The 12,665-nt window shown below is 45.9% G+C and overlaps 1 pseudogene; it reads right to left on the reverse strand.

The window, feature by feature from the left end:
• Positions 1 to 10,528: 10,528 nt before the first annotated feature.
• LOC118592607 lies at positions 10,529 to 11,565 on the reverse strand (annotated as a pseudogene).
• Between the last annotated feature and the right edge of the window lie 1,100 nt (positions 11,566 to 12,665).

A 12,665-nucleotide genomic window follows, 5' to 3' on the forward strand; every position in this document is an offset into this window, starting at 1 on the left:
CTCCAAATACAGGAAGCTTCTAACAAAGAGTTAGAAACACATGGGACCAAAGAACGTATGGTGGCCCCCATGTACGGCGTGAAGGCTGTACAAACCTCTCGTAGCCGTTAGCGTGCCAGGCAAGGAATTAGAGTCCTCCGATATTGGTTATATACCTAGTGATGTTAGGAACTGTGTTACAGATGGTCCAGCGGCAGGCAGCTGTGGAGAAATTTGGAGTGTTCCAGAAGTATGTGTGAGTCTCTGGGACCCCAGGACTCAGAGCCCGAAGCTGGGAGGATGGGATGGGCTCAGCTTTACTGAGAGGTAAAGAGTCCCAGGGTGCTGGTGATTCCCCTCCAGCTCTCCCCCAACTGTACCCCAATCCATTGTCCTGGGGGATCTGCTGGGTAGAGCAGAACAGAAGGGAGTGAGGGAGGGTGGCTTGGGAATAAGGGAGCACTGGCCAAAAAGCATCCTCACTGGCTGTAGAGCTGAGCCCACCTTTATAGCTTCAGGTGTCTAAACAACACTCTTCCCACAATGCCTGGTGGTGCTAGAGGTGTGCAGTAGACTGAGCACCCCATTCTGCTGAAACCCAGCAAGGCAGGCTTACCTGGGGCTTCTGAGAACCATGAAGGAAAAGCCCCAAGGCCTAAAATAAACTTGGTGAATGTGCCAGTCTTCTGCTCTTTTTCTCCCACTTCATCCTGTGCTGCCACTACATACTATATACTGTATGCTATATGCTATATACTATACACTATATGCTATATGTTAATGCTATATACTATATAGTGTATACTGCATACTATATACTATACACTACATACTACAGACTATATACCACACGCTATATACTATACACTATATATGCTATATACTATATACTGCATACTATATATTATACACTATATGTTATATGAATACTATTGACAGCAGACCTATTCAAAACTGTATTTATGGAGCTAGAGGTTTATGGTCAAGTTGGAGTGAGGGTGATGCTGGGGAGATGGCTCAGTGGTTAAGAGCACTTACTGCTCTTGCAGGGGACCTGGGTTTGACTCCCAGCCCCTACATGGCAGCTAACAATCGTCTGTAACTCCAGTTCCAAAGAGTCCTCAGCTCTGTCCTTCTCAGGCAGCAGGCACACACATTGTGCACAGACATACATGCAGGCAAAATACCCTTACATGTTAATTTTTTTGCAAAAATTAACATTTTTTTTAAATTAAAAATTAAAATTTTGGATGTAGTATTATAGTATGTAGTAAATAGTATATAGTACATAGTATGCAGTATACAGTATATAGTATATATGGTATAATATATAGCACATAGTGTATAATATATAGTATGTAGTATATAGTATATAGTGCATAGTATATAGTGTATGGTTATATTATATAGTATGCAGTATATAGTATATAATATATAGCATATAGTGTATAGTATATAGCACATAGAGTATAGTATATAGTGTATGGTTATAGTATATAGTATTCAGTATACAGTAGATAGCATATAGTATATAGCATATAGCATACAGTATATAGTATGTAGTATGTAGTGGCAGCACAGCATGAAGTGGGAGAAAAAGAGCAGAAGACTGGCAGCATGGATAGTTTCTTTTAATATATCACCCTCTCTCTTTGATTTAGAGATGGTGCCTTCTTCCTGTGTCCCCACAGCCTTCCTCCTGTGTGTGTCTGGGTCATAACTGCTTCTTCTAGAGACACTAAGCAGTTTGGGTTTGAAATGCCTGACCTCTGACCTCCTGCCTGGCTTGGACCTCCTTGCTCCCCCACTTTAAAGTATCTTTTTAAATCTTATAGTTAGTCTCAAGTAGCCCAGGCTGGTCTCTTCTATAGCTGAGGATAGCTCACACTCTTAATCTTCTGCCTCTACCTCCTGAACGTTGGGCTCACAGGTGTGTGCCACCACACCTGCCTTCATTTAACCTTAATTCCCTCTTTAAAGACAGTCTCCACTAGAGTCATATTTGGGGGGACTGTCAGGGCTTCAAATATGCATCTGTGGGTACAGTTTAACACCTAACACTCATATCCAGTTGTCTGTCGGTAGATGCTGGCTGTCATGCCTGTATAGCATGACTAGAACCCAGCCACCTCTCACGCTCTTCCCACGCAGCCTGGTTCAAGCCATTGTCCACTAACTCCCACCAGCCCCTCCATGCCTGCCTCTACCTGTCATGCCGTCCCCTACAGTTCTGTTCCTCCACTGTCCACTGAGCTATCTCAGCGGATTTTTATCTGAGAGTGGAGCCCTACCCCCATACATCTCCATTGCAATACTGTCCCCACCTACTCCACTCATCCCAACCGTCTCCTCGATGCTCCACAGACACTCTACACCATTCCTGTTCCAGGCTTTGGCTCTTTCTGTCTCCTCTGTCAAGGGTATCATTAGCTGTACCCTCTTGGCTCCCTCTCTCCCTCCATGGGAGAAGTGCCTTCCCCTCCATTCTCCTGGTTTTCTTTTCCCTCACACCCAAGAGCAGCCGAAGCGTGTGCCACGTTTGTGTACTTTCTTATCATCTGTCTGCCAACTAGAAATTAAGCTCCAGGACAGAAGTGACCACATCATGTTCTATACTGATCGTACATGTATGGATTATACAAGCAAGTCATGTGTAGAGTAAGAAAAAGAAGCTAAGGAGTCAAAACTGGGGAGAAGAGATGAAAAACAGTAGATATCTTTCTTTTTTTAAAGACTTATTTGTTTATTATGTATACAGTGTTCTGCCTGTGTGCCAGAAGAGAACACCAGATCTCATTACGGATGGTTGTGAGCCACCATGTGGTTGCTGGGAATTGAACTCAGGACCTCTGGAAGAACAGCCAGTGCTCTTAAACGCTGAGCCATCTCTCCAGCCCAGATACCTTTCTTATTATCTGTAAGATTACCGAAGGACATCTTCTTCTCCTCCTCTTTTTCCTCCTTATCTTCCTCTTCCTCCTTCCTTCCCTCTTCTCCTCCTCATCCCTCCCCCCTTCTTCTTCTCACTTACACTTGGGTGTTATTTAGCCTTACACTCAGCATATTGCTGTGTTATATTTTAGCCTATGTCAGGCAAATTCCATGAGAACATGAACATAAATTTCACCTTTCTGTATGCAACTGTGCATCATAGATAGTCCCACCTCAAGGGGAGCCCCACCAAGGCCAATGCCATTGGTGCAGAATTGGGCCCAAAGGCATCTCCCCCATATCTCTGCTGACCCTAATGGAGCAGAAAGAACAATAGGACACAGTAGAAGTCTTGTGGCCTAAGATCAAGTCATAGGCCCATCATCTATTAATCGTGTGGGTAATAACTCCTGAGACTCATTTTTACATTTGTAAGAGTGAGACACTTAAAAGGGTTATAGCGAGGATTCAAGAGAAAACAGATGAATTGCCAAACACATACTTGACATATGGCAAGCTGTCGACAAAAGTTATGACGTCCCCTGCTAAGCCACACAGGCTCCAGGAGTCAGCAAAAACTCCATTTAGTTGCCAAGAAAAAGCCGGGTTCATGAAGAGATGTTAGCAGGTGCTAAAGGCCAGGCAGTTTCTGGGTCAGGAGAACGGTGGATACATGATCCTGGGCACCTGATCTAGCCAGGTGAATGATCTGGGGGCCTGGAGCAGGCTCTGATGTCTGTGCTTTGTCAGAAGACACACACTGTTCCCTGAGGTTCCCTAATGGGATAGAGCTGTGCAGGGTGAGTGCCTCTGGCTTCCCCGTACAGTCTGGGGGGTCTTTCCTCCCTGTGGGCTGAGAAGCACTTCTCCTTGGGAACATTCTAGCTGCCTCATTAGAGGTTCTTCAGTATCCAGTCCTTTCTCACCCCCTGGCTCTACTTCCTCTTTTCACAGCAGACTGTGCAGTCACAGTTACCCGGTATTTCTCCGTTGCTTTCCATCACCATTTCTCAGATGACATTGCAAGAGTTGGGGGGATGATGTGTCTGGAGGAGACAGACCCACCTGTCTTATTCATAGGACTAGCCTACTTCCTGGGAAAGAGAAATAAGGAGACACAAGACAGTACCAGGCAAACCAAACTGACCCCCTCCCAGGATATTTTGTGACTAGCTCCTAACCCCTCTCTCAACTGTGTATTCCCTGATGGGGCAGCTTGAATAAGAATGGCCCCCATAGGCTCATATTTGAATGCTTAGTCATCAATGAATGGCACACCTTAGAAGGATTAGGAACTGTGTCCTTGTTGGGGGAGGTGTGGTTTTATTGGAGGAAGTGTGTCACTGGGGGTGGGCTTTAAGATTTCAGATCCAGTGACGCTCTTCTCTTCCTGCTGCTTACACCTCGGATCCCAATCTAGAACTCTCAGTGACTTTTCCAGCACCAGGTCTGCCTGCGTACTGCCATGCTCCCTGCTATGATGACAATGAACTACACCTCTGAAATTGTGATCAAGCCCCAATTAAATGCTTTTCTTTGTAAGAGTTGCCATGGTCACGATGTCTCTTCACAGCAAGAGAAACCCTAAGACTGCTAAGAAGCAACACATCTCCCTGGCCCATTTTGTACTGCTGCTGTAGAGCAGCCGAGACGGATTGATTCATGAGCTGATTCATTCCTCACACTTTGGAGACTGGAGATTCCAAAAGCATGGCGCCGACTTCTGGGCCTGTTACTCTGTTACAGCATGACACAGGGTGTCTTCTGGCAAGAAAGCAGGAGTTTGTTCGTTAGATCATCTCTTGTCCTCTTGTGAAGATAGTAATCCTGCCACTCCCCCCTAAGAGACCTCCTCTAACCACAAAGACCCTCCTCCTGATACCATTGACATGAGAATTTGAAAGGTAAATTTCAGGCTGGGGAGGTGGAAGGAGAGTGCTCGAACCTGTACAGATGCCCTATGGCCTGTGTGTGTCCCTGCCCCAAATCATACAGACAACAATGATAAATAAAATGTAGTTCTACATAGTTCAACATAGAGAGAATCAAATTTCCAACCCATGAGCTGTGGGGACCTCTTCAAATCACAATAAGCCCTTAGGCAGAAGCCTCTGGGGAAGAAGGCACAGGAAGAAGGTGTGTCATTGGGGAAACAAGTGGGGGTGAGGTCCTGCAAACAAGCAGGAGAACTGGAAGACCTAATTCCGGATTTTTTCTTTCCTATTGGGCCACTTTGTAGTGTTCTGTTCTCCATTCAGTCTTTCCTGCCAATACCACTGATCCAGGCTGTGTACACCTGATATGAGGGATAGGAGACCAGAAGGGCTATAGTAAGGACAAGGCCACTGTGTGGCAGGGGCAGGGGAACGCTCTACTAACATGGATGAAGCAGGCCAGAGGCCAGACCCTTTGTGTGGTAGCTCTTCTCAGTGCCTAAGCTGGAAGAGAAAATCAGCCATACTGATTCTGTGTTTAGAACGTTGGTATCTCAGGCTGGAGAGATGGCTCAGCAGTTCAGAGCATTGGCTGCCCCTGCAGAAGACCAGGGTTCAGTTCCCAGCACCCACTTGGTGGCTCACAACCATCTGTAACTTCAGTTCTAAGGGATCTGACTCCTCTTCTGACCTTCCTGGGCACCGGGCATAAACATGGCCCCCATAGGCTCATACATTTGAATGCTTGATCCTCAGCTGGGGGAACTATTTGGAAAGAATTAGGAGGTGTGGTGGTATTGGGGTCGGTGTGTCACAGGGGGCAGGTTTTGAGATTTCAAAAGGTCATGCCATTCCCAATTAGCTCACTCTCTGCCTTGTGGTTGTCCTTCAAGATGTAAGCTCTCAGCTACTGCTCCAGGGCCATGCCTGCCTGCCTGCTGCGGTACTCTCATGAACTCTAGCTCTCTAGAACTGTAACCAAACCAACCCCCCCACTGCCATGAACTCTTCTTCTGTAAGTTACTTTGGTCATGGTGTTTTGTCATGGCAATAAACAAGCAACTAAGACATTCATGCACATAAAAAATTGCTGATATCTTTTATACTGAAATATCGCATTCAATTTGGCTTTTAAAAGTAGTACATTAAACCAGGCACAGTTAGCTCTAGCTGCTTGGGAGACTGAGGCTGGAGAATTGAGGACACAAATTCCAGACCAGCCTGGGTAACATAATGAGATCCTATTGTGGAAAAAAGAGGGAGGATGGAGGAGAAATTACACTAAAATTATATGCAAAGCTGTGTATGGTGGCCCATCTGTAATCCCAGCACTTGGGAGTCAGAGGCGCAAAGGTTCCTGGGAGTTGGAGGCCACTCTGCCCTACATAGTAAGTTCTAGGCCAGCTAGGGCTACATAGAAAAACCCAGACCAATCACCACCACCACCACCACCATCACCACCATCATCATCACCACCACCACTATCATCATCCTCTCTATTCATTACTAATATTTTTTTGTACCCCTTAGATTTCCACTCAAGCCAAATGCCTCTCTTGTCTCCCCCTTGTCCTGACCCCAGGAAGATTTAATTCATTACAGACCTGGCTAACTCACCAAATGAATGATCTTTTTTAAAAGTTGGGACACTCTAGAAATAGTCTAACAGAATCAAAGTCTATTTGTTTTAAATATAGAACAGCAATCCTACCAAAAAAAATTGGAACAAATACTGTAATTCTCAACCAAGACATCAAATTTGAGAAGGAATTTCAAATTCATGATGGTCTAACAAAGCCAAGGTACTTGGCCTTGCCAGCCACCAGGTGTCTCTGTACACTCCCTGCAGATCTCTTCACAGGGCACAGAAAACTTCATAAGTGAGATCTGCTGTTTTAAACCTACCTAAGAAACAGCTTTAAAAAACCAGCCTGACACATAATCATTTGAAATATCACGTCAACAGCAATCCATCCATTTATCTAGGATTTCTGGCTAATAGTCAGTTGCTTATGACAATGAAATCTATCAATTGATTTAAACTGAGAAATAGGTTGGACTCTATTTGTCCTAATCAATATATTTTCTAGAATATTTCTGCTTTCTCTTACCTTATCTTGAGACTCCAGAGGTAAACAAAATGTCACATAACAGGTAAAGTAGGAACTTGGAAGATTCTAGAAGACCCCTCCCCAGCCTTATAGGGCAGTAAACAACTGCTGGGGAGAAGATGCTGCTCAGCCAAGCTGCAGTGTCGGAGCTTGCAGCTTTTCAGTGATGCAGCTGCTTTTTGGAGTCATCTCTGCACCTTTAGGTAACCCTCACCCACACTCCTGTAAACAGACCCAGCCAATACTCATGAATCACGAAGACATTGGTTCACCAAACTAGGTTGTACTTTGCTCTGCCACGGTTTCGCTTTGTGGGGTGAGCAGGCTTACATGTGTGTGTTGCATCACCCTGGGAAACTTTCTTACACAACAGCGGGTTCCAGGGATTGAACTCAGGTCTCCAGGCTTGCCCGGTAAATGCCTTTATCCACTGAGCCGTCCTCTTACCGGCTCTAGGGTGGGAAATTGTGAAAACACTGGGCAAACCATTTGCCTGGTAAATGCATGCCTTGCAAAGGGCTGGACACAAATTCTAGAAAAGCCGTGCTGCCCACTAGCCCTGTGTTTACAAGGCTTTGCTGCCATCCTCTCCCTCACATCTCATCCAGCCCCCACGAGATACACTATCTCAGCTCACGCTGTTTCCCTGACCGGAAGTTTTTCTGCATTCAGTCTGCAAACAAGCCCTTCGGTGGTCGCCACCCTTGAGGCTGTTTAAGTGAGAATGGTCCTCATAGACTCATGCTTGAACACTTTGTCCCCCGTTAATAGAACCCTGTGGAGGGTTAGGAGAGATGTGTCACTGGGGGTCGGAGGAGACTTGGAGGTTTCAAAAGACTCCCGCCATTCCCAGGACCTCTCTACCTCTCTCTTCCTTGTGCATGTGGATCAAGATGTGAGTGCTCAGCTACTGCTCCAGTGCCATGCTGCTGTGCTCCCTACCATGATGGTCCTGAACTCTGCTACCCTCTGGAACTGTGAGCCCATTCACATTCTTTCTTCTACACGTTAGCTTGGTCATGGCGTCTCTTCACAGCAACAGAAAAGTAACTAAGGCAACCCTTCCCGCAAAGGCTCTTGGGAAATGGCAGTGACAATGTTCCTTCTGCTTCTCCAGCTTGCCCAAGCCTCTGTCCTTCTTCCTTTAGGAATTTCTGTTCCAAATGAACCATGGAAGCAATGGCTGGTCCTGGCCACAGAGTGTTTGCCATGGCCTCCTAAGCCTGCAAAGAGGACCTGCTAGAAACTGGCCTTGCGTGACCATTTTTCTGGGTTTCCATGGCAGTAAAAAAATCTCTTCAGGTTTTCCCCTAACTTCTCAGGCAACTCTTGCTTGTCTGTGTACCCTCTCCATGTTGAGTTTCTCAAGACTGAATCCCAGGCTGCCCGATGAGCTTACCACTGATGCCCTTAGTAGTTCTGATGGGACATGTGTCGAAGGGAAGAGTGTAAGAGCTGGCCCCAAGGTGACAGGTTGATGGCATGATCTTCAAATGACAATAGCACTTTCAAAACTAATTTTATGCCATTATTTCTATAATGACTATGATAAGCAGTATCTTCTCTCAGCCTTCTACGGTTTCTCATTCACTTAAGGTCCAATGAGCACATGCTGTGATTTTTAACTAAATAGATAGACTTTTAGGCTTCCTCTCAATGCCTAATCATTTGAGGGGAAGTCATTTAAAAAAAAAAAAAAACAAAACTTAAATTTCACTTTACTAGTTCTATGTGTACTATGTAAGAGGGAAAACACTGCTTAGAAGAATACAGTTGCTTAATAAATTAAGGAGAAAGTCGTGTTGGTCTTGTAGCGGACCCATCATTTAAGTGGGAAAATACTGCTTAGAAGAATACAGTTGCTTAATAAATTAAGGAGAAAGTCATGTTGGTCTTGTAGCGGACCCATCATTTCCTTCTGGTTCAGAATTTAAGTTCCCTTTTCCTAGAATGCACTTCCCTCAATCTCCGATGCCAACTTCCGGGCCATGTGCTTAGTGACTCTTTCTTGGTGACTTCCATGACAGCAAGGGCAGTTTTCCAGCAATACCTTTCTGCCCGTGAGAAGCATCCAGGGTTTCGGCAGTTGCAGGAAGCAGGCGTGGAGAGTTGTAAGTAACCAGTCCACACCACAGAACAGGGCCAGGAGCAAGGCATCTCTTCCTGTGAGCCCATAAAAGCGTCTGTGCTGAGTTGCGTGAGCAGTCATCTCTGACGCGGATGGCATCACTGCTCAGGATCTCTGTTGTACTCTGTGGGACAGGGACTCTCAGCTCTAGGAAGAGTTGGAGCAGGTATTTCCACGCTGTTTCCTTGAAGGACCAGTCTTGAGAGGGACACAACTGAGGCCTCAATATAAATAACGCTGCTTGCCCATCACAAAATCTGTAGGCTGCTAAGAAAACAAAGGCCCCTGGAAGTGAACCTAATAACAGTGGTTAAGAGACCCTGAGAGGAATCTGGATGTATACTACCTGGGTTCAAATCTCGGAACTGTCACATTTTACCAGGATCAGTTTACTGTCTCTAAAGGATTCATAATAAAAGACACACTATGAGGTAGTTCTGAGGACGGAATTGGGGGGTTTACATAAAGATCTTAAACAGGATCGCGTCTCTAAAACAGTCAACAAACATTCATTCACTGTGCACCCGACGACCTATTATGTACCCAGCTCGTACTTGAACCCAAGACATCAGCTTTGCGTCTTTGCTGCCAGCCAGACCACCCAGCACTCTGCTGCTCTTGGCTAGAACTTACTAACATGCTCACCCTGCGGGCATGATGTGGCCTCTCCAGGGCCCTCTTTCCCGTTTCCATGGCTACATTTCCTCTTCTCTGTGTTACTGAAAAACCCCGACTGCAGAGGCAGGTTTATTTATAGCCATAAAATTAGTGTTATTTGGCTTGAACTTTTCTGCAGCCATCAGCCCATCACTCCAAGAGCATCCACACTCACAGGGGGCACTGTTCCGTTTCCCCGTGCCCTGGAATCATCAATTGGTGGCTCAAAAGAATGTTTATTGGATATCTGTGAAGAGAGCAGCTCCACCCGGGCTTCCCCAAACTCCGACTCCCACAGGCCAGCCGCTGATGACATAACTCCACTCACATGTCCGCACTTTAGATATGGCCAAAATTTAACTCAACATAGTCTCAGTCTTCTCCTGCCCTGAGCTCCTGATTTTCACAAATGGAGTCACCATTATCCAGCCTCCAGGCCGGAACCTGAGTGCTGTCTCATTCCCACCCTGTCTCACACTACATTCCTATCAACCTGTCACCAGACTTTATGGTCCCATCTGCCGAAGTCCTCATCTTCACCGATGATGAGGATGGTGTGTCCCTGCCTTGGGGACATTGCTGTGGGATTGAGAGCTTCTCGGTATCTCCCTCCTCTAATCCTCCCTTCACACCCTCATTTCTCGGTTACCGATGCTGTTTTCTCACTTGAATATATTTTTTATTTAGATAGCAGCATGATTGACTTTCACAGATCTGAACCACGTAATATTTAAAAGACGTTGCTGTTCACAATTTGAGTACAGCATTATTCCTGTTTGGTACAAGGCTCAGAGACAACATTCCGATTCCCCAGCTTTGGGGTATTTTTTGACTCAACATCGTTGTCTAGTCACACAGAGGAGAGACATTCAAAAGAAGATTCTTTTTCTTCTTCCAGTTCCTTTGCAATAAGGCCCATTTTCTCACACGAGAAATCATTACTAGGGGGGCCTTCAACAAGCTCCCAGGACTTATCACGACAGGGAATGAGTAGGGTAGGAGGTCATCAGGGATACCGTTGGAGTTGTCATCAGACATAACGCCCATCACCATGAACTTGCCTTCTGGGATTCCAAAGCAGATGTCTCTGATGTGGTGGGAGCTGGCTTTCGCAGCAGATATCACACCGGACAGTTTCCGGGTCTTGATGACGTAACACTGCATTGTTGTACAATCGTGATGGACTCTCCCCTGAGCCAGCTGTCATCTCTTAGGGCTTCATACACCGACTTCCTTTCCTTGAAAGTTCACCTTAGCATGATTGGCATCTGGATGCTGAGTTGATAAGCTCTCCCCCAGAAAATAGCTTTCTTTACATCATCAGCAGTTACACCATGTTTAAGAGCCATCTGAGATTTTGCCGAGTTGTGGACCAAGTGAGTCAGGCAGCTGAAGCTCTCCTTGGGGATCGTTGGGGCTGACTTGGAGGCCATTGGACAGTTAATGTTGGCTGGGTTTCCCGCTACAATGACCTTGACTGATGTCTTGGCATATTTCTCCAAGGCTGCACCTTGAACTTTGAAGGTTTTCTCACTTGCGTTCAGTAGGCCTTCTCCATGCCTTCCCTTCTTGATGGGGAGCCCCCAAGGACAGCCACATCCAGGTCTTTGAAGGCAACCTCTCTGTCTGTTGCAATGACGTCTCTCAGATGGAGAAGGGAATCTTGCAGTTCCATCAGGACACCGACCAGAACATCCATCCATCCTGGGGGTTGTTGTCCAATAGCACAGGAATGATAGGCTGGTCCATTTCCAACACTGTTAGACAGTGAGTATGCCATTTCACCAGCTGCTCTAGTCCCAAGGACTCCCATTGGTTCAGACATTATTGGGAACTGGGAGGCAAATTTCTGCATCTGCAAAGGCCGTCTCCTGTTGTTGTGGTTGTGGTTATGGCTATTAGTTACCCTTCCCAGTGCTGTGACAAAGTGCCTGAGTCAACTCAAGGAAGATTTTCTTCGGTTCCTGGTTTTGGAGAGTAAAGTCCACCATTGGCAGGGAAGGCTCAGGCTCTTGGCAGGGGGTGTGCGGAGCGGCATTTCTAATATGGCAGGAGAGAGCCTAAGACAAGAAGGAATCAGATATCACACATCAGCAAAACCTGCCTCCTAAACAACGTCACCAGCTGCAGACCAGGATTTAAACATGAGCCTGTGGGGACATTTAGACCGTAGACACTCACACTAACTACATGGAGTAACCGGGTTCATTCTGACAATTTGATGCATGCAGGGGACACTTTTGATCCCGTCCGCCCTGGTTGTTGCTTTCTCTGCTCTCTTTTGTGTTCTCTTATGGCTCTAATACACCTGCTGTTTTTGTCTTGTCTTTTTCATCCCTCATTTCAAAAAATGCATTCTTCTTGTGCAATATATTTTGATCATATTCACTACGTCTCTCCCAACTCCTCCCAGATCCAACCCTTTCTTCCCTACACATGAAACTTTATGTCTTTTTTTTTTTTTTTAAGCCCGCCAACTCCAATTGACACTACAAAAATACTTTTAGATGTAAGGTCCTTCACTGAAACATGGTGGACCTACCAGGGTCTGCACCCTTAAAGAAAACTGACTCCCCCTCTCCCAGGAGCTATGGATTGCCAATGGCTCCTCAGCTAGGGATGGGACTCAGGGCCCATCTCCCCTCTCCATTCATGGGTTTTATCTGGTTTGAGTTGTGCAAGCCTGGGGCAGGCTGTCACAAACAGTCTGAATTCAAGTGTAAAACTGCCCTGTTTTGTTCAGAAAAATAAATTATCTTTTGATTTGACGTCTGTATTGTACCTCATTTTCTACCTGGAATCCTCTCTCTGCTATCCAACATGGACTTTCTAATAAGAGGGTCCTGCTGCCCTCTTTCATGCCTCCATGTTGAATATATTGTGCCTTTGAATACTAACCCTTTCCTTGCCTAGTAGCTGAGTCTT

This window comes from Onychomys torridus, chromosome 10 (assembly GCF_903995425.1).
Source record: "Onychomys torridus chromosome 10, mOncTor1.1, whole genome shotgun sequence".
In the NCBI taxonomy this organism is placed as follows: Eukaryota; Metazoa; Chordata; class Mammalia; order Rodentia; family Cricetidae; genus Onychomys; species Onychomys torridus.